This window comes from Gorilla gorilla, chromosome 1 (genome assembly GCF_029281585.2).
Source record: "Gorilla gorilla gorilla isolate KB3781 chromosome 1, NHGRI_mGorGor1-v2.1_pri, whole genome shotgun sequence".
In the NCBI taxonomy this organism is placed as follows: Eukaryota; Metazoa; Chordata; class Mammalia; order Primates; family Hominidae; genus Gorilla; species Gorilla gorilla.
The window spans coordinates 114,061,621-114,080,384 of NC_073224.2; the positions used below are offsets into that span (position 1 = coordinate 114,061,621).

An 18,764-nucleotide genomic window follows, 5' to 3' on the forward strand; every position below is an offset into this window, starting at 1 on the left:
GGAATATTGTCTATTCCTAGTTTTGTCTTGGGAGGGTGTATGTGTCCAGGAATTTATTCTTTTCTAGGTTTTCTAGTTTGTGTACATAGTGGTGTTTTTCATAGTTTCTGATATCTATTTTTATTTCTGTGGGGTCAGTGGTAACATCCCCATCATCTTTTCTAATTGTGTTTATTTGGATCTTCTCTCTTTTCTTCTTTATCAGTCTAGCTAGTGGCCAGTCTGTCATAACTTTTTCAAAAAACCAACTCCTGCGTTCATTGATCTTTTGAATGGTCTTTCATGTCTCTATTTCCTTCAATTCAGCTCTGATTTTGGTTATTTCTTGTTTTCTGCTGAATTTGGTGTTGATTTGTTTTTGCTTCTTTGGTTCTTCCAGTTGTGATGTTAGATTATTAATTTAAGATTTTTCTGCCTTTTTGATGTGGACACCTGGTGCTATGAAATTCCCTTTTAACACTGCCTTAGCTGTGTCCCAGGGATACTGGTATGTTGTATCTTTGTTCTCATTTGTTTAGAAGGACTTCTTGATTTCTGCTTTAATTTAATTATTTAACCAGAAGCGATTCAGGATCATGTTGTTTAATTTCCATGTAATTGCATGGTTTTGAGCAATTTTCTTAGTCTTAACTTCTATTTTTATTGCACTGTCATCCAAGAGTGTGTTTGGGATGGTTTTGGTTCTTTTTCATTTGTGGAAGATTGTTTTATGTCCAATTATGTGGTCAGTTTTAGAGTATGAACCATTTGGTGATGAAAAGAACGTATATTCTGTTGTTTTGGGGTAGAAAGTTCTATAGAGGTCTATCAGGTCCATTTGGTCCATTGTTGAGTTCAGGTCCTGCATATCTTTGTTAATTTTCTGCTTCAATGATCTATCTAATACTCTCAGTGGAGTGGTGAAGTCTCCCACTATTATTATGTGGGAATCTACACCTCTTTGTAGGTCTCTAAGAACTTGCCTTATGAATCTGGTTGCTCCTGTGTTGGGTGCATATATATTTAGGGTATTTAGGTCTTCTTCTTGAACTGAATTATTTACTATTATGTAATGCCCCTCTTTGTCTTTTTTTTTTTAGTTATTTACATTTTTAATGTAATTTTAAAATCCTGGATCCCAAAAAGTCTTGGCTCGAATTTGCTTTTCTTTATAACAAACAATTTTATTTCCCACCTTAAATTCTATATTTTCTTCATCTAAATTGATACCACAATCAATTCCAGTTTTGACAATTGAAACATCATCTTTATGGTGTTTCACTGAGGTTAATGATCCCTTCCAAATTACATGTCCATTACAGGCTAATTTAATTTTTTTTTCTAACTGTCCCTTTTGGACTCTGCAGCAATCCACAGGAACTTTTTTCTTCCCTTCTGTTATAAAGAAGGTAGCTAGTATAGACGCTTCACCTACTGGGTGCTCTTCCACAGCGCAGGGTAATCTCCTGCTCACTTCCTCTTGCAAATCTCCAACTAGACGGTAAATTATTTTGTGAAGTTTAATTTTTACTCCTTTTCTGCAGTTGACTGTTGGATAACATTGCCTGTATTCACATTAAAGCCATATATAACACCATCAAATCTTTCAGCAAGGTTAACATCATTTGCACTTATATCACCCACTCCAAAATGTACTAATTCTAGTTCACACTCGTGTGATGCATCATAGGTATCTATAATGTTCAAAATGGCCCCAACAGATCATCAACATCACTTTTAATAATCACTGGGAAGTACATTTGAATCTCTTTCCATTTTCTCTTTTGGCTTTAAGGATGTTTGTTCTTTTCTTTCTAAATACTTTAGAAATGATCTCCCCTTCCACTGCACATTGCCATACTTCTCACGGGCTTTCCAATGTGTTTCTTCATGTTCCTTTGACTTTTCTTCTATTATTTTCAGATCCTGTTGACTTTTCTCCTGTTCTTATTCATACTTCCTCCAGTCAAAACTTCACATGCCCTTAGCTCAGGTTCTACTTCAAGAATTTCATCTCCTGCAGAAGGAAGATCTCTTCAGCCTATAATTCCCTCTGCCATGCTGGGATAGGGCTCACCGATTGTTTTTCCATTTTCATCAAACATTAAGTGTACTTTTGCCCAACTTTTTCCAGCAACCAGAACAGAGTCTTCTCTTAAAATTCCTCTTTGAATTATAGCTGTAGTAACAGGACCTCTTCCTTTGTGACTCTATTACTGTTCCTTACACTGGACCAGTGGGGCTCTGCTTTCAATTCCAACGTTTCTGCAGTTGTTCTTCTGCCAAAGCCATTAGATTATCGCCTGCAAGTGCAGAGACAGGCAGTGTTTGAACATCACCTCCATAATATTTACACAGCACATCATAAGCCAGTAGCTTTTTTTACGCTTTCTCAGGATCAGCCTCAGCTTTGTCACAGTTATTTATGTCAAGGACAATAGGAATTTGAGCATCCTTGGCATGCTGAATAGATTCTGCACCCCATTATCTGCAGCTACAACCAAGATGACAATGTCAGTGACTTGAGCCCCTCTGCTCTCATTGCTGAGAAAGTAGCATGTCCCGGAGTATCAAGAAAAGTTATCTTTTCCCCCGAAGGCAGAGACACAAGAAAGGCACCAATGTGCTGAGTGGTACCTCCAGCTTCCATTGCTGCCACTTGAGTTTTTCTTTTTTCTTTTTGTTTCTTTTTATTATACTTTAAGTTCTAGGGTACATGTACACAACGTGCAGGCTTGTTACATATGTATACATGTGCCGTGTTGGTTTGCTGCACCCATTAACTCGTCATTTACATTAGGTATTTCTCCTAATGCTATCCCTCCACCCCACGACAGGCCCCAGTGTGTGATATTCCCTGCCCTGTGTCCAAGTGTTCTCATTGTTCAATTCCCACCTATGAGTGAAAACATGCAGTTTTTGATTTTCTGTCCTTACAGTGGTTTGCTCAGAATTATGGTTTCCAGCTTCATCCATGACCCTAAAAACGACATGAACTTATCCTTTTTTGGCTGCATAGTATTCCATGGTGTATATGTGCCACATTTTCTCAATCCAGTCTATTATTGATGGACATTTGGGTTGGTTCCAAGTCTTTACTATTGTGAATAGTGCTGCAATAAACATTCATGTGCATGTGTCTTTATAGCCGCATGATTTATAATCTTTTGGGTACATACCCAGTAATGGGATGGCTGGGTCAAATGGTATTTCTAGTTGTAGATCCTTGAGGAATCAACACAGTGTCTTCCACAATGGTTGAACTAGTTTACACTCCCACCAACAGTGTAAAAGCATTCCTATTTCGCCGCGTCCTCTCCAGCACCTATCGTTTCCTAACTTTTTAAAGATCACCATTCTAAATAGTGTGAAATGGTGTCTCATTGTGATTTTGATTTGCATTTCTCTATGACCAGTTCTGATAAGCATTTTTCAGGTGTCTGTTGGCTGCATAAATGTCTTCTTTTGAAAAGTGTCTGTTCATATCCTTTGCCCACTTCTTGATGGGCTTGTTTGATTTTTTTCTTGTAATTTTGTTTAAGTTCTTTGTAGATTCTGGATGTTAGCCCTTTGTCAGATGAGTAGATTGCAAAAATTTTCTCCTATTCTGTAGGTTGCCTGTTCACTCTGATGGTAGTTTCTTTTGCTGTGTAGGAGCTCTTTAGTTTAATTAGATCCCATTTGTCAATTTTGGCTTTTGTTGCCATTGCTTTTGGTGTTTTAGACATGAAGTCCTTTCCCATGCCTATGTCCTGAATGGCATTGCCTAGGTTTTCTTTTAGGGCTTTTATGGTTTTAGGTCTAACAAATAAGTCTTTAATCCATCTTGAATTAATTTTTGTATAAGGTGTAAGGAGGGGATCCAGTTTCAGCTTTCTACATATGGCTAGTCAGTTTTCCCAGCACCATTTATTAAATAGGGCATCCTTTCCCCATTTCTTGTTTTTGTCAGGTTTGTCAACGATCAGACGGTTGTTGACGTGTGGTGTTATTTCTGAGACCTCTGTTCTGTTCCATTGGTCTATACCTCTATTTTGGTACAGTACCATGCTGTTTTGTTTACTGTAGCCTTGTAGTATAGTTTGAAGTCAGGTAGCATGATGCCTCCAGCTTTGTTCTTTTGGCTTAGGATTGACATCGAAATGTGGCTCTTTTTTGTTTTCATATGAACTTTAAAGTTTTTCTCAATTCTGTGAAGAAAGTCATTGGTAGCTTAATGGGGATGGCATTGAATCTATAAATTACCTTGGGCAGTATGGCCATTTTCACGATATTCATTCTTCCTACCCATGAGCATGGAATGTTCGTCAATTTGTTTATGTTCTCTTTTATTTCATTAAACAGTGGTTTGTAGTTCTCCTTGAAGAAGACCTTCATATCCCTTGTAAGTTGGATTCCTATGTATTTTATTCTGTTTGTAGCAATTGTGAATGGGAGTTCACTCATGATTTGGCTCTCTGTTTGTCTGTTATTGGTGTACAAGAATGCTGGTGATTTTTGTACATTGATTTTGTATCCTGAGACTTTGCTGAAGTTGCTTATCAGCTTAAGGAGATTTTGGGCTGAGACAATGGGGTTTTCTAAATATACAATCATGTCATTTGCAAACAGGGACAATTTGACTTCCTCTTTTCCTAATTTAATGCCCTTTATTTCTTTCTCTTGCCTGATTGCCCCGGCCGAAACTCCCAACACTATGTTGAATAGGAGTGGTGAGATAGGGCATCCCTGTCTTGTGCCAGTTTTCAAAGGGAATGCTTCCTGTTTTTGCCCACTCAGTATGATATTGGCTGGGGTTTGTCATAAGTAGCTCTTTTTATTTTAACAGATACTTCCCACCAATATCTAGTTTATTGAGAGTTTTTAGTATGAAGGACTGTTGAATTTTGTCGAAGGCCTTTTCTGCATCCATTGAGCTAATCATGTGGTTTTTGTCTTTGGTTCTGTGTATGTGATGGATTACATTTATTGATTTGTGTATGTTGAACTAGCCTTGCATCTGAGGGATGAAGCCAACTTGATCTTGGTGGATAAGCTTTTTGATATGTTGCTGGATTCGGTTTGCCAGTATTTTATTGAAGATTTTTGCATCGATGTTCATCAGGGATATTGATCTAAAATTCTCTTTTTTTGTTGTGTCTCTGCCAGGCTTTGGTATCAGGATGATGCTGGGCCTCATAAAATGAGTTAGGGAGGATTCTCTCTCTTCTATTGATTGGAAGTTACTGGTTCCTTGTTTTGTTCATTTGAGGAGAACATGGTTTCCTGTTTGCTATTGTTTTTTGTGGATGTATGTCTGTGTCTTTGCACTGAAGGATTGGTTATGTACTCGTCTTCCTTGTCTGACTTGTTTAGGTTTTTACTGGATATATTTGCTTAGAGGTTCTTTATTGCCACGCCATTGCCTCCTTTTCAGTTCTAGATGGCACCTTAATCCCAGGTTAACCTCAGTTCTAATAAACAATCAGAGTGCTGCCCTTTGCTAATGGAAGAGGTCCAAAAGAGGATGTCCCAGCAATGTAGGAAGTCTAGTTAGGGGATCATGCCCAGGGGACATGTGGGACAAATTTCTGACAGTGTTGTGCTGCTGAATAGCCAGTCTGATTTGGCATCTCCTTTGGCTGAGTGACACAGCAGAGTTTCCAGGGCTGGGGATGGTAGACATCGCTAAGCTCCTTTTGAAAAGTCTGCCCACCAATACTTCACCAGGGCTTGAATCATTTTATCAACTCCATGGTAAGTAAAAGAATGAAAAGCTCAGAAGAATGGCAACTTTAGGGATCAGAAAGTACTAAACAGCTATCTGGGTGCCCCCAGAATCTCTCAAGGATTTCACAACCTGTATTAATCCAATCTTTTTTTCTGTTTCTAAGACATATTTTTACCATTCTTGTAAGTTCTGAATTTTTTTTTTATGTCCTTTGGATGGATTTCACTCAAGGTGCATAGTTTATTAGTTGAGACAGTTTTGAAGTTTTTTTGTTTTGTTTTTTGTTTGTTTGTTTGTTTTTTTGGTGGCAGCTTTAGCATGAAAATCAGCCATGGAATTTCTCTGATTTTCAGGGTCTCTTTTATAAGTAGGAGTTTTAATTTTTATGATAGCTACTTATGATGGCAGCAATAATGCAGAGATTAGCAACCTGAGACCCATTTTTGTAGGCATATCATTTGACGTTAAGGATCCCCTCTGTTTCTACAACACACTAAAATCACGGACTACTGCAAAAGCATACCTGACATCAGTCTAGATATTTACAATCTTATCTTTTGCTCTTTTACAATCTCAAGTGAGGGCAAATAATTCTGCAGATTAGGCTGAATTAAAATGGGGAGATCTCCTTTTTATCATAGTTCATGTTGAATTGTAACAGCATGCCCAGCTTAGTATTTTCCTTCAAAATTTTTGGCATAGGAACCATCAGCATAGAGCAACAGTTCTGGATTGGTGAATAGAATTTCTTGTAAATCCAATCTCGGAGTCAAATTTTGAGAAATCAGTTTAACACAATTATACGTCTCACTTTTGTTGGGTAAAGGTAAGATGGTAGCAGAGTTTAAATAAAGAATTGCAGCAAAGAATATGCAGATTTGAAGGTGATAGGAGCAGAATCACATAAAATGTTATCCTGCTGGCTGAGAAATGCTGGGTACATTCACGATTTAGCAAGCTTTCTACAGCATGTGAAAGGTGTAGGCATAAGTTATTGCTTTGAACAAGTTCTGAGAAAAATTGTATAATTTGGCACCTGCAACTACTGCCTTTAAACAATTTGGATATGCTGTAGCAACCAGACATAACTGTACACTATACTAATCTATGGGCCTATTTTTTCCTACAAGTTTTTGAATGAGGACCCCTAGAGTCTGATTGTTTCATTCATGAATAAACAATGTGAATGGTTTAGAATAATTGGAGAGTCATAACACAGGAGGATTTCGCAAAACCTGTTTTAGTTCAGTAAGGGCCCCCTACTATTTTGCTTTCCAAAGAAAAGGGTCCCAATTGCTATTTTTAGTTAGTTCATGTAGTGGAGACGCCAATGTTGTGACCTGGTCTATCGTGAAATTCTGAGGAATCCTCTGAGTTGCCTTTTAGTCACAGGTCTAGAATAATTTTGAATAATATTTATTTTTTCTGGAGACAGAAAGATTACTTTTGCAGAGAAGTCATGACCTAGATAATGTGCCACTTCTTGTGAGAATTGAAGCTTATCTCAAGAGGTCTTATGGCCCTCATAAGCTGGTTCTTATACATATTTGGTCAATTTGTATGTCCTCTTTAGATGAAGAACAAAGAAGCAAATTACCTACATATTGAATCAAGGTAGAATGTCTGGGAAACTGCAGTGTTCAAATCTTGATATAAAATTTGTGAGAAATATGAAAGAGCCTTTAATCCTTAAGGTGTTACTGTCAAAGTACATTGTTGATTTTTCCAAGTGAAAACAAACAAATACTAACACTCTTTTTTGTCTACTGGAATGCTAAAATATATATACAAAGTATAAGTCTACTACTGTGAACCACTCAGATTCAGTTGATCCCTTTGACAACAAAGTGTTTGGATTTGGTATCACTGGGAATCTTTTTTTTTTTTTTTTTTTTTGAGACAGAGTCTCACTTCGTCGCCCAGGCTGGAGTGCAGTGGCGCCATCTCGGCTCACTGCAAGCTCCGCCTCCTGGGTTCATGCCATTCTCCTGCCTCAGCCTCCCGAGTAGCTGGGGACTACAGGCGCCCACCACCATGCCCGGCTAATTGTCTTTTTGTATTTTTAGTAGAGACAGGTTTCACTGTGTTAGCCAGGATGGTCTCGATCTCCTGACCTCGTGATCCACCCGCCTCGGCCTCCCAGAGTGCTGGGATTACAAGCGTGAGCCACAGCACCTGGCCGGGAATCTTGACATATAATTTTATTTGTAGCTCTAAAGCCCTGTACAAATCTCGATCCCTGTCCATGGGATTTCTTGACAGGTAAGATAAGAAGGTCACAAGGACTAGCACACGAAATAATTACTCCTTGATTTATTAGGTCCTCTACTCTTAAAGTGAGTCCCTGATTTGCTTCAGGTTTCAGAGGGTATTGGGGTAACTTACAAAGCAGTTTAGGCCGGGTGCGGTGGCTCATGCCTGTAATCCCAGCACTTTGGGAGGCCAAGGTGGGAAGATCACCTGAGGCCAGGCGTTTGAGACCAGCCTGGCCAACATGGTGAAACCCCATCTCTACTAAAAGTATAAAAATTAGCCGGGCACGGTGGCGCATACCTGTAATCCCAGCTACCCAGGAGGCTGAGGCAGGAAAATCACTTGAACTCGGGAGGCAGAGGTTGCAGTGAGCCGAGATCACACCACTGCACTCCAGCCTGAGCAACAGAGTGAGACTTCGTCTCGAAAAAGAAAATAAAGCAATTTAAAAGGGTCAGTCACAATTTTAATGGATCTGATGTGTTTGATCTTTCCCACATCTGTAGAGTAGAAGCCCATAGAGTATCAGGAATTTCAGAAAGATGTATGTCTATACATTTATGGAACTTAGTTTCCTTAGGACAGCCAATTTGGGCCTGGAGAACCCACAAGGTTTTATTGTCTGATAAATCTTAGATTTGTAGGGTCATTTCTCCAGCGGATAACTTTATTGAGCCTCCTATTTAGGAAAACAGATCTTTATCTAGGAGATTCAGAGGAGCAATATCACATAAAAGGAAGGCATGATTCTCAGAAAAAGGGCCAAGGGTGACAGTTGAGAATTCTGTTAAAGGAACCCTTTGAACTTGATTTGAAACTCCTGCCATTGAGATAACTTTTATTATCCTGAGAAAGTTCTTGATATATCATGGTGGACTCTAAAGTAGAAAGAGTTGTTCTGGTGTCACAGTACAAATTTCTTCAGTTAAGTTTGGTTTCTCCTCATTGATTTAAAGGAATTATTGGAAGCAGCTTACTGGGCAATTCCTTGGAACCCTATCAACATTAAGAGTTGTTAAAAGGATGTGGGGGTTGTTCCAATTTCCCCTTATTTAGCAACGGGCAGTCTTTTTGCCAATGCCCCTTCTGCTTCCAGTAACCCTAAGCATCTTTATCAATGGAGGCAAAATTGGGAACAAGATTTTTTTAAAGATAGGCCAAATTCCCTGCAACTGTTGTAGAGTCATTGGTTTGTTTACCTGATGGCTTCTTTTTTTTTTAATCTAATATCCCTTCAACATGCTCTACTAGATGTTGCAGTTCTGTGAGAATTACCTCTCATTTTAGTCTAGATTTCTTCAGTAACTCACTTATTTCTGTATGCAATCCAGGAACAAAATGGGCTAGTATAGCCACTTTATCGTCCTGGCCTTTAAAGCCAGTATTATGTGAAAACTGTCTACAGATGGGCATGATAGTCTGCAGCAGATTCATTTTTTATAAGGTTAGATTATGGTCCAGCCTACTCTCATTGGAAGTGCTTCAGTAATAGCGTCTAACAGTTGTTGGCCCATTTTTCTGTCCATCTGCGTTTCTTATTTAAAAGCATGCTTAGCAGGAGCCTCAGTATATCCAGATGGATTATCCCAATGGGGTTTTTCTAGCCATTTTCAGTTACTTCCTGTGCATACTATCACATGGACAAATTGGTACAAATTAAAAGCATGGATTATAGACCCCCTAAAAAATTTTAAATTCTTCTATAAATTTGGTTGTATTTTTTTAATATCACAAAATCTTTTATAATGGCTCAGAGTTCTGTGTAAGATCAAGGTTTAAATTCAGCTGTAACAGGTACTCCTGGCTCATTTGAGTGTCTAATTTTTTAAAGGAAGCTGGTGTGAAGAGATTTAGGTGGAAAAGCCAAAACATTAAAGGAGGTTCAGAAAAATCAATTACTGGAGGATAAAATGAAGCAGAAGGATTCACAGAAGGGTCTATAGAGTCAGGCTGAGTTTTAGCTTTTAAATTATTATTTGCACACTGGTAGACATTATTTTGGAGAGGTTATTGTGAGTCATTCTGTCTATTAAAAGCCTCTGCCTACCAGTCCAAGACTGCATTCCATTGTCTTTGAGAGGTTCTGGGTCATTTCTTTTCAAGAGTGCTTTCAGAATGAACTATTTTGTCTAAGTTGAAGGTCACCCAAAGCAGCCACTGCAGCCTCACATTGACCTTTATAAAGGTCACCAATTTTTCACACACACAAAAAAGACACAAGATCCTGATCCATAGCTGTTATAAATATAGGAAGCAGGGGGTTCAGACAGATGTAGGGAAGGGATTATGGACCAGGTGGAAAGTATCTTTGCCTTGGATTTCCTCAAATGAATGTATCTATAGGGAACCTTGTACTTGTACTGCTGTCCAGAAACCCAACGGAATGGCAGGTTGTCTCCTGTTACAGACACAGGGAATAATGGGTTTTCTCCTCTTGCAGATGTAAGGATGACTTATCAAGAAACTTTCACACAGCACAGGTATGCACAACAGAGTTGAAGAGCTTGAAATGCAGAGAGTACATCTTGGATCTGAGAGTACCCTTGAGCTCCGTGTTCAGCAAGAAAGCAGTGAGCACCATGGGCTCTGTGGTACTGGCATCAGGTTACTCACCTGTCTTGGAGCTTATCAACGATCTACTTTACATCTCATATTTGATACCAGAAACTGCTAAAAATAAAATCAGATCAAGTAAAACAGGAATAAAGGGGTTTATTGTGCCTACGGCATCAGGTTACTCACCTGCCTTGGAGCTTATCAAGGATCTAGTTTACATCTCATATTTGACACCAGAAACTGTTAAAAATAAAATAAATAAATAAATAAATAAAAATAAAAAATGAAAACATAAAGTCAGATCAAGTAAAACAGGAAGATAGGAGTTTATTGTGCCTACCAAAGAACATTTCAAAAACCAGGAGATTTCAAACTGAACGTGTTAAGAAGCTCATCTCACAAGTGTTACAGCACAGCTTATAGCTTTATAGCATCTGTGAGAAAGACATTGAACTCTATTGTAATTGGCTATGATAAATTTGTATCCCTTTTAGGGCACATAGAGCTGTAGGAGCTTATTTTTCTGTAGCTGATTGACTCAACTTTATAATACTGACATGGAAGAAAGGCTTATGGTTTATTTACGGTTAGAGCTTGCATTTCAGAGAGATCAACATAGCTTACATTTTGTTATGGTTATGGTTGGTTGTTCTGAGTGTATATCCAAACTGTGGCCTTCATTTTCAATTTTTTTTAACATCCCTTAACAATGAGATGCCATGCAGAGAGAGAAAGAGAGAGGCCAAGGAGCAGTGAGGTGCCAGATTTGTGAGGGACCCTTCTTGGAGCTTTCAGGCAAGGCAAGCCTCCAGCTGAGTACCACACAGTGATCCAGTTGATGCCACTTGGAGCAGAAAAACTGCCCAGCTAAGGTCTGCCCAAACTCCTGGCCCATGTAACTGTGAGGTATAATAAAATTGCTGTTGTTGTAAGCCACTAAGTTTTGGGGTAGCTTATGTCACCACAATAAATAATCCAAACATTCTCCTCTAAACTTAGATTGTCTATAGGATTAATGTGACAAGTAATAGCTTATAGCCTTGTGACTTGACCTCCACTGTTGGCTTAAATTTCAATTTAAATATTTTATTGTTATTCAGTTTGTTGTATGAGTACATCTTCTGTCCCAGTGAGATTACAATTCTTTTTTATTACCTACAAATAGTCTTATATATAGTATTTTTGGTGAACTCTGCTTTTATTCTTTAGAAAATTAGTATAGGAAAAACTCACCTTTTTTTAACCAAAATTTGTGTTGTGTTTATATAATGCTACAAACATCTTTATTTATTTTTCCTTTTAGTATATGAGCCATCATTGAATAAAAGTGAGTGACAAGGTGATGAGAAAATGTGGAAATGAGAGTGGGAATGTGGATGTAGGTTATCTCTTATTAAAAATAATATTTGATTAAAAATCACTAGAGAAAAACATATGTCGGCCACTGAGTGGTATATAAAGTAATAAAATAAAGGTGAGAATTTACAAATGATCCATTAGTAGAAAACAAATAATAAAAACAAACAAAAATACAAACACAAGTCCTGGGATAGTATAGCCAAAATTCTGTGATGACCCCCAAGATTACTGACTTATATAATATATATCATATTTTATAATATATATCATAACTTATGTAATTCATTCCCCTTGAGCATGGAAAGGCCTGTGAATATATTGGGGTAGTCACTCCTTGATTAGGTTATATTTGATAAGGTTCCATTTTAGCCAGCTGGATGGAGAAATTCCTAGTGAGAGAGATGCCCTCATGCTTGTCTGGAATAAGTAAATACCCACATTGTGAAATGCCTATGAAAAGGGGTAACCTTCAAAAGCTGAGCACCTTAGTCCTACAACCCCAAGGAACTGAATTCTGACAACAACTAATGAACTTAGAAGAGGCCCCCAAAGTCTCAGATGAGATCACAGCCTGAGCTAACACCTTGATTGCAGTCTGTTGAGACTTGAGCATAACACCCAGTAACTGTGCCTGAACTCTTTACTCATAAAAACTGTCAGATCATAAATTTCTGTTGTCTAAAGCCACTAAGTTAGTGATAATTTGTGACACAGCAATAGAAAACTAATAGAGTATGATTCTACTTACACTGTAAAAAAAAAAAAACTAAAAAATCATTCTATACTTGAACGACGTCAAGAATGAGTGTGGAAGGAAAAGAAGAAACCAGGTTCCTTGATGACATTATTGAACTGAGCTGCCAGCCCTGAGATGCTTACTTCCAGACCTTCTGTAAAACAATAATAATAATACCAGTAACTGTTAGTTACAGCATTGTTACTTGGATTTTTGAATAACGGACAACTGAATGCATTCCTATTTGCTCTAGGACTTTCTGTGGCCTGCCTTAATTTAAATAAATATAAAGCCTTGTGCTATGCCTTAGAATTGCCATTTGAAGTCTCCACACGGAATTCTCTTTCTACCTTCTAGCTTTAATGGCTCATCCTTGCTATAAGAATAATATCCAGTATCTAAGGTCTTTCATTATGTGGGCCTTAAATAACTCTTTAACTTACCTTTCAACGTCTTCCCACACCCAAACTCGAATTATCAAGAGATACTTGAAGTTCCTCCAAAGTTGGCTGTCCTATGTACCTCATTGATTTTACCTCTGATTATTTTGTTTCATCTTCTTTTTTACATTTTGGCATAGCTTTGCCTGAAGCTCTGATGACTAGTTCTCAGTTCAATTCCTGTGCACCCTTCCCTTTGGAAAACTTTTCTGATTGTCCTTCTTCAAGAGCTTCTTCTCTGGCTTCCCCCAGCATCTTGTGTACATCCTTATCCCAGCTCTTAACCCATTATGCTATAGTCATTTTTATCTCTATCAATTAACCCCCAAATGCTGAGGCAGTGTCTGGGTTACCTTTGTGTCCTATGTGCCATGGTATCCAGCACACAGCTGTCATTCCATGGTTATTTCTTACACAGAAGGAAATAATGAAATTCAAAAGCCACAAACAGGTATACTTTGAAAAGCAACCATCTCCTGGAGTATCTTTCATCGAGCTTCCCTCCCTAGAGATAACAGTTATCAGTTGCACCTTCTTCCAGAGATCTTCCAAATCTATGCATACATTTTTGTTTTTTTTTTTCCCTTCTCCACAGATGGCAGCATTCTGTGATTGCTGCCCCACACCCAGCTTTTCTACTTTAACAATATGTCTACTGTATATGTAACAAAATGTCACATATACAGCATTCCTCTTTACACAGCTAAATATTACTCCATTCTGTGGATGTTCAACTATGTATTAATCTGTTCTCAATTGACTACATTAACATTAAAACTCCCCACTTACAAATAATTCAAAAATAATTATTGTATATTTCTTGACTGGTTCTTATGAATGCATATGTAGAATATAATTGTAGCAATATTTCTTTGTCAGAAGATATTTGTGCTATACATTTTTTTTTTTTTTTGAGACGGAGTCTTGCTCTGCCACTCAGGCTGGAGTGCAGTGGTGCGATCCTGGCTCACTGCAAACTCCGCCTCCTGGGTTCACGCCACTCTCCTGCCTCAGCCTCCCAAGTAGCTGGGAGTACAGGTGCCTGCCACCACACTCGGCTAATTTTTTGTATTTTTAGTAGAGACGGGGTTTCACCATGTTAACCAGGATGGTCTGGATCTCCTGACCTCGTGATTTGCCCGCCTCGGCCTCCCAGAGTGCTGGGATTACAGGCGTGAGCCACCGTGCCCGGCCTGTGCTATACATTTTCATAGATATTGCCATATCATTTTCCTTCAACACTGTAATTCATTTGCATTCTCACCAATGAGAGGGTTTGTTTTCCTATACCAATGACTACAGATCAAATTTTTAATCTTTATCAATCTGACAGATGAAAAATGGCATGAATTTACGGTTTACTTTGTATTTGTTTTATTATGAGTCAGGGTGAGCACTTTTTATGTATTAAAATGGGATGTAAAATCTTGCTGCAATCAACAAATCCAGTCTGGCTAGTTCAGCCAGAAATATAATACTTTTGGGAACACAAAAAACCATGCAATAAATGGCCTGACATGGATACCACTGGGGCCTCTTTCATCACACATGAAATGCCAGGTCTTAGTGCTCCCACATTCACTATTGCACCATCACGGACACTACCTGTGATCAGGTACTTGCCCTTGCAATTCCTGCTGCCACCTATACTAGCAAAATGGGAACACTGTTTTGCTCATCTCTAAATCAGTCTCATAGGGGTGTGTCTGTTGGTCGAAGTCTAGGTCACCTGCCTGAGTGCTAGTCGCAAGAGAGGCTGGGTATCTGAGTTCTGGTTTTGATGGGAAAGACAGGATTCATGATATTAACATTTCCCCCAATATGCAAATGTTTTTCAAAATATGTAAAGAAGCCCTGAACATGTCAAATATCCACTCCAGAACTCCAAACCATTCTTCATACTCAGTCTTTGAAACAAAAGCAGATATTCCCCCAACATAGTACACCTTCCACTCATTTCCAGTGCAAACATTCCCATTCCCAGCATCCCCCAGAAAAGGATGTCTCATGTCTCTAACTTGTACAGGTGCATTCTAAGATCCTGGGAGAGAAGTTAGTAATATGTTTATTTCCCATATGCTTTTATAAAATTTGCTGAAATAAACTACTTTAACTGAAATTGTTTAATACTACTACTTATTTCTACTACAAATTTTTCATTGCACTTAGTCACATGTCAGATGGTGTGCTAAGAAGTTAAGGGTACATTTGTTAGGGATTTTTTATAATATAGTTTGTGTTTTGCAGTCACTTCTGTGTAGAGACAGGTTATTGCTAACCACCACAGTGTAGAAATAGCTTCAAGGCACACAGAACTTCTGCTGTGTAACTCACCCAGCACTGGGATTGAGTATTCCAACATGAAGGTGCAGTGTCACAAACCAGGTCCTGATATCCTGGTGTCACTTGCCACCAGAAGTAAGTACGGAGTGCAGGAGATACCAGGTTACAAATGTATGGAGCCAGGAGCTGGTTTGTCAAAAATTCTTCCAATCATCAGACCAGTTAAATTTAAGGGAAAGTTTCAATTCTCACCCACATTTAGACAGAACTGAAGTTTGTCCTATCAGGGATATATTTCACAATACAACATATATAATTAGAAATGGACCATAAGTTATTTTTTCTTTTATGATGGTAATTGTTTGAAATAGAATGCTTCAGAAATGGAAGGTTAGTGGGAAGAACTAGAGCACCTGCCACACTGCAGCTGGTCTTGGCAGCATACTCAACACTTACAGTCTTCCTTTTATTCTGTTGGGGCTCGGAAACCGATACCCTAGAATATGGCACTTTGACATGCTGAACTGAAAAAGAAACCTCTTGAGCTCTCTCTGGCCTTCCTTTGCCCTCCTGTCTCTCAATCCTCCTTCCCAAAGCACAGGAAAAAGTTGTTCTCTGAAGATCCCTTATCTGCCTAAAGTTCGAACCTGCCAAAAACAAAGAAACAAAACCAATTACTTTTGATTTCTTCCCTGAGTTTTCATTAGCTAAATTCACATCACAGAAAGAAAGACTAAAGTCTTTAAACACATCTGGACAGACTTTTGTCACAAAACATTTTCTGTTCTGTGGGCCCAGTAGACTTTGTCCCAGGCCATTATATGTTCTTTACGCCCATTAAATTCCCCTCAAAATTATTTTCTACCTCTTTAAAATCATCCACGCTTCTCCATCTCACTCTCCTCTTTTAAAAAAAAAAAGAGATAGAAACTTCTATACCCCATTTAAATATTGATCAATCACTCTATAATTCTTCCCTGTATGTGCTAATAAATTATATGCCATTTTCCTAGTAATCTGGCTTTTATAAATTAATTTTTTAGCAAAAATTCAAAGGGCAAATGGTAAGTTTTCCCTTCACTTCTACACAACTATCCAACCTGCTAGAACCTATCTGGCTTCAGTTTCTTACTTGGATGCATAACACAGACCCTCATTCCAGAGGAGCCAGAGCTCCTGGCCACTGTGCCCTTCTCAGTCCCTTTACTGTGTGTGGGTCATTCGAGTGCCAACCTTGCCAACATGCTGACTCCTTTTCTTTTTTCCATTCCTTGGTGATGATGAGGACAAAGTACTCAAGTGGCAGTGATGTCTCAATGTTAATGAGACTCTTTCTGTTTTCTCTAGTGGAAGTATTTTCTCCTTGAGAACCAGGAACTTTAATTCCGCAGAAGCCTGAGTTGCAAGGAAAAGAAACACGAATTCTCTAATTTCCACTGCTTAGTTCCTGGGTTTATAAAAATTTGTTGTTTTAAATTATGCACTATATTGCAAGATAGCCTTCTATCCTCTCAAAGTCCTGTTTCTGAATTGTCACTTCAGCCATGTCTTCATAGGCAGCTCTGTACCTCCGTCAAACTGACAACTTCTGGATGATGAAAATGTGATGTGACTGGTGGACCCCATGGTCATGTGCCCACTCTTACACTTCCTTTGCTAGAAAATGAATCCCCTGGTCTGTCACAATGTTGTGCAGGACTCTAAGTCAATGCATCAAGCGTGTAGTAAGCCATGGGTGAGATGTGCAGGCTGAGATTCGGCAACCTGGAAAGACAAACCTTCACCAAAAGTACATGTATATTTCTGTTAAAATGAATTACTGTCCTTCCCAAGGGTTGAAAGGGTCAAAGTGATCAAGCTAGTTAGCTCCAACAGAAATGCAGCACTGGCCTCTGCTATTGACAATTTGGAAATTCAGCATCAGCCAAAACTAGACCATCCTTGGTGTTGTAGGTTGAATTGCGTCTTGCCAAAATTGATAGGTTGAAGTCCTAACCTCAGGAACTCGAATATGGTCTTATTTAAAAACAGGATTGTTGCAGATGTAGCTAAGATGAGGTTATACTGGAATAAGGTGGGTTCCTAATCCAATATGACTGTTGTCCTTATAAAAAAAAGAATGCTATATGAATGAAAAGACAGAGAAACAAACAGAACGACGATGATGTGAAGCCTTCAGAACTGGGAGACAATACATTTCTGTTGTGAGAGCCACCCAGTTTGTAGCACTTTGTTGTTGCAAACTAAGGAAACTAATATACTTGGCAAGTAGAGACTCATGCTGTTAACATCATTCTTAGCTTCCATCTCTTCCACCATGTTTATTCATTTCAAATGAGCATTGTCCCAACACTGAGCCCACCCACCTGATGTCAACTGGCTGAGTGGGCATTAACAAGAAGTACAAAGACTTCACTCTGTGTGCCCATTCAGAAACGTTCATCCTCAGGCATTTTCCTGAGACCTCAAATATTCAGTGTTTTCTATTCCAGGTTCCTGACAAATTGACCAAGCTATTTTCCACTGTCTGTGAGTTTGTTCATATGCTAATCTTGGGTTCCTTCTTTCTCCTTAAAGTTGGATGATCAAGTGAACCTCCTGAGTCTCTGCCCATTGGGAGTATTTCTCCTCACCACTGACTTACAAGGTCATCTCTGAGTGGGCCTGAGTGCAGATGCCATCCAGGAAGCAAGCTCAGATTTATCCCTCCTCCATCAGCTAGTTATCTGGGCTTCTCAATATAACTATAATGAGTGCTGAGAGAGGTACTGTTGCAAATGCGGTGGGTGCCATGAGGCCCAATCTATCTTCTCATTCAGGTTATTGGGCCCTCTGACTCTGCTTATGCACCATTCTAGATACATCACTTCCATCCTCATTGCTGCTGGTTCTGCTCAACTTTAACACTTTGTGAGTCTTACAGTACTAATGGACTACTCTGGCCTCATGGTCTCTTACTGCCCCCATCTAGAACTCCAGTGGAAACAAAAGAAGCTCTTTTTTGAAAAGTATGTAATCCTTTGGTGCAGATAACATGGCATTGCTCCAGATCCCAAAATGTCAGCTATGTTTTTCCTATTTGGGCTTGCCATAAACCCCATATAGCAACTTTTCCTACCAATAATACCTCTAATATCATAGGTTCTTCTCAGTTTTGTGGCCCAAGCAGCATGACAGCCCATGAGTCTGCCTGGAAATGTTGTACAGACCTTCCCTGTTCTGGACAGTATTTCATGTCAACTACTGTATGGGTCAGAGAAGTATTCTCAGCTATGGAAAATGCTGCACCAAACCTGTAAGGAACTACCAGACCTGTGCTTACTTCTGCATAGTGGACAACGAAGAATAAATGTTTCTTTTATTTCAGAAGGGTAATTCTAGCAGTCCATAGATACTGGAGACCTAAAAATCAAACTGAAGTGATGAGCCCCTGAATCTCCATAGGATT

At 38.8% G+C, this 18,764-nt stretch overlaps 1 pseudogene; it reads right to left on the reverse strand.

The window, feature by feature from the left end:
- Positions 1-1,060: 1,060 nt before the first annotated feature.
- On the reverse strand, positions 1,061-16,942 carry LOC101152568 (translation initiation factor IF-2, mitochondrial-like; annotated as a pseudogene).
- Positions 16,943-18,764: the final 1,822 nt, after the last annotated feature.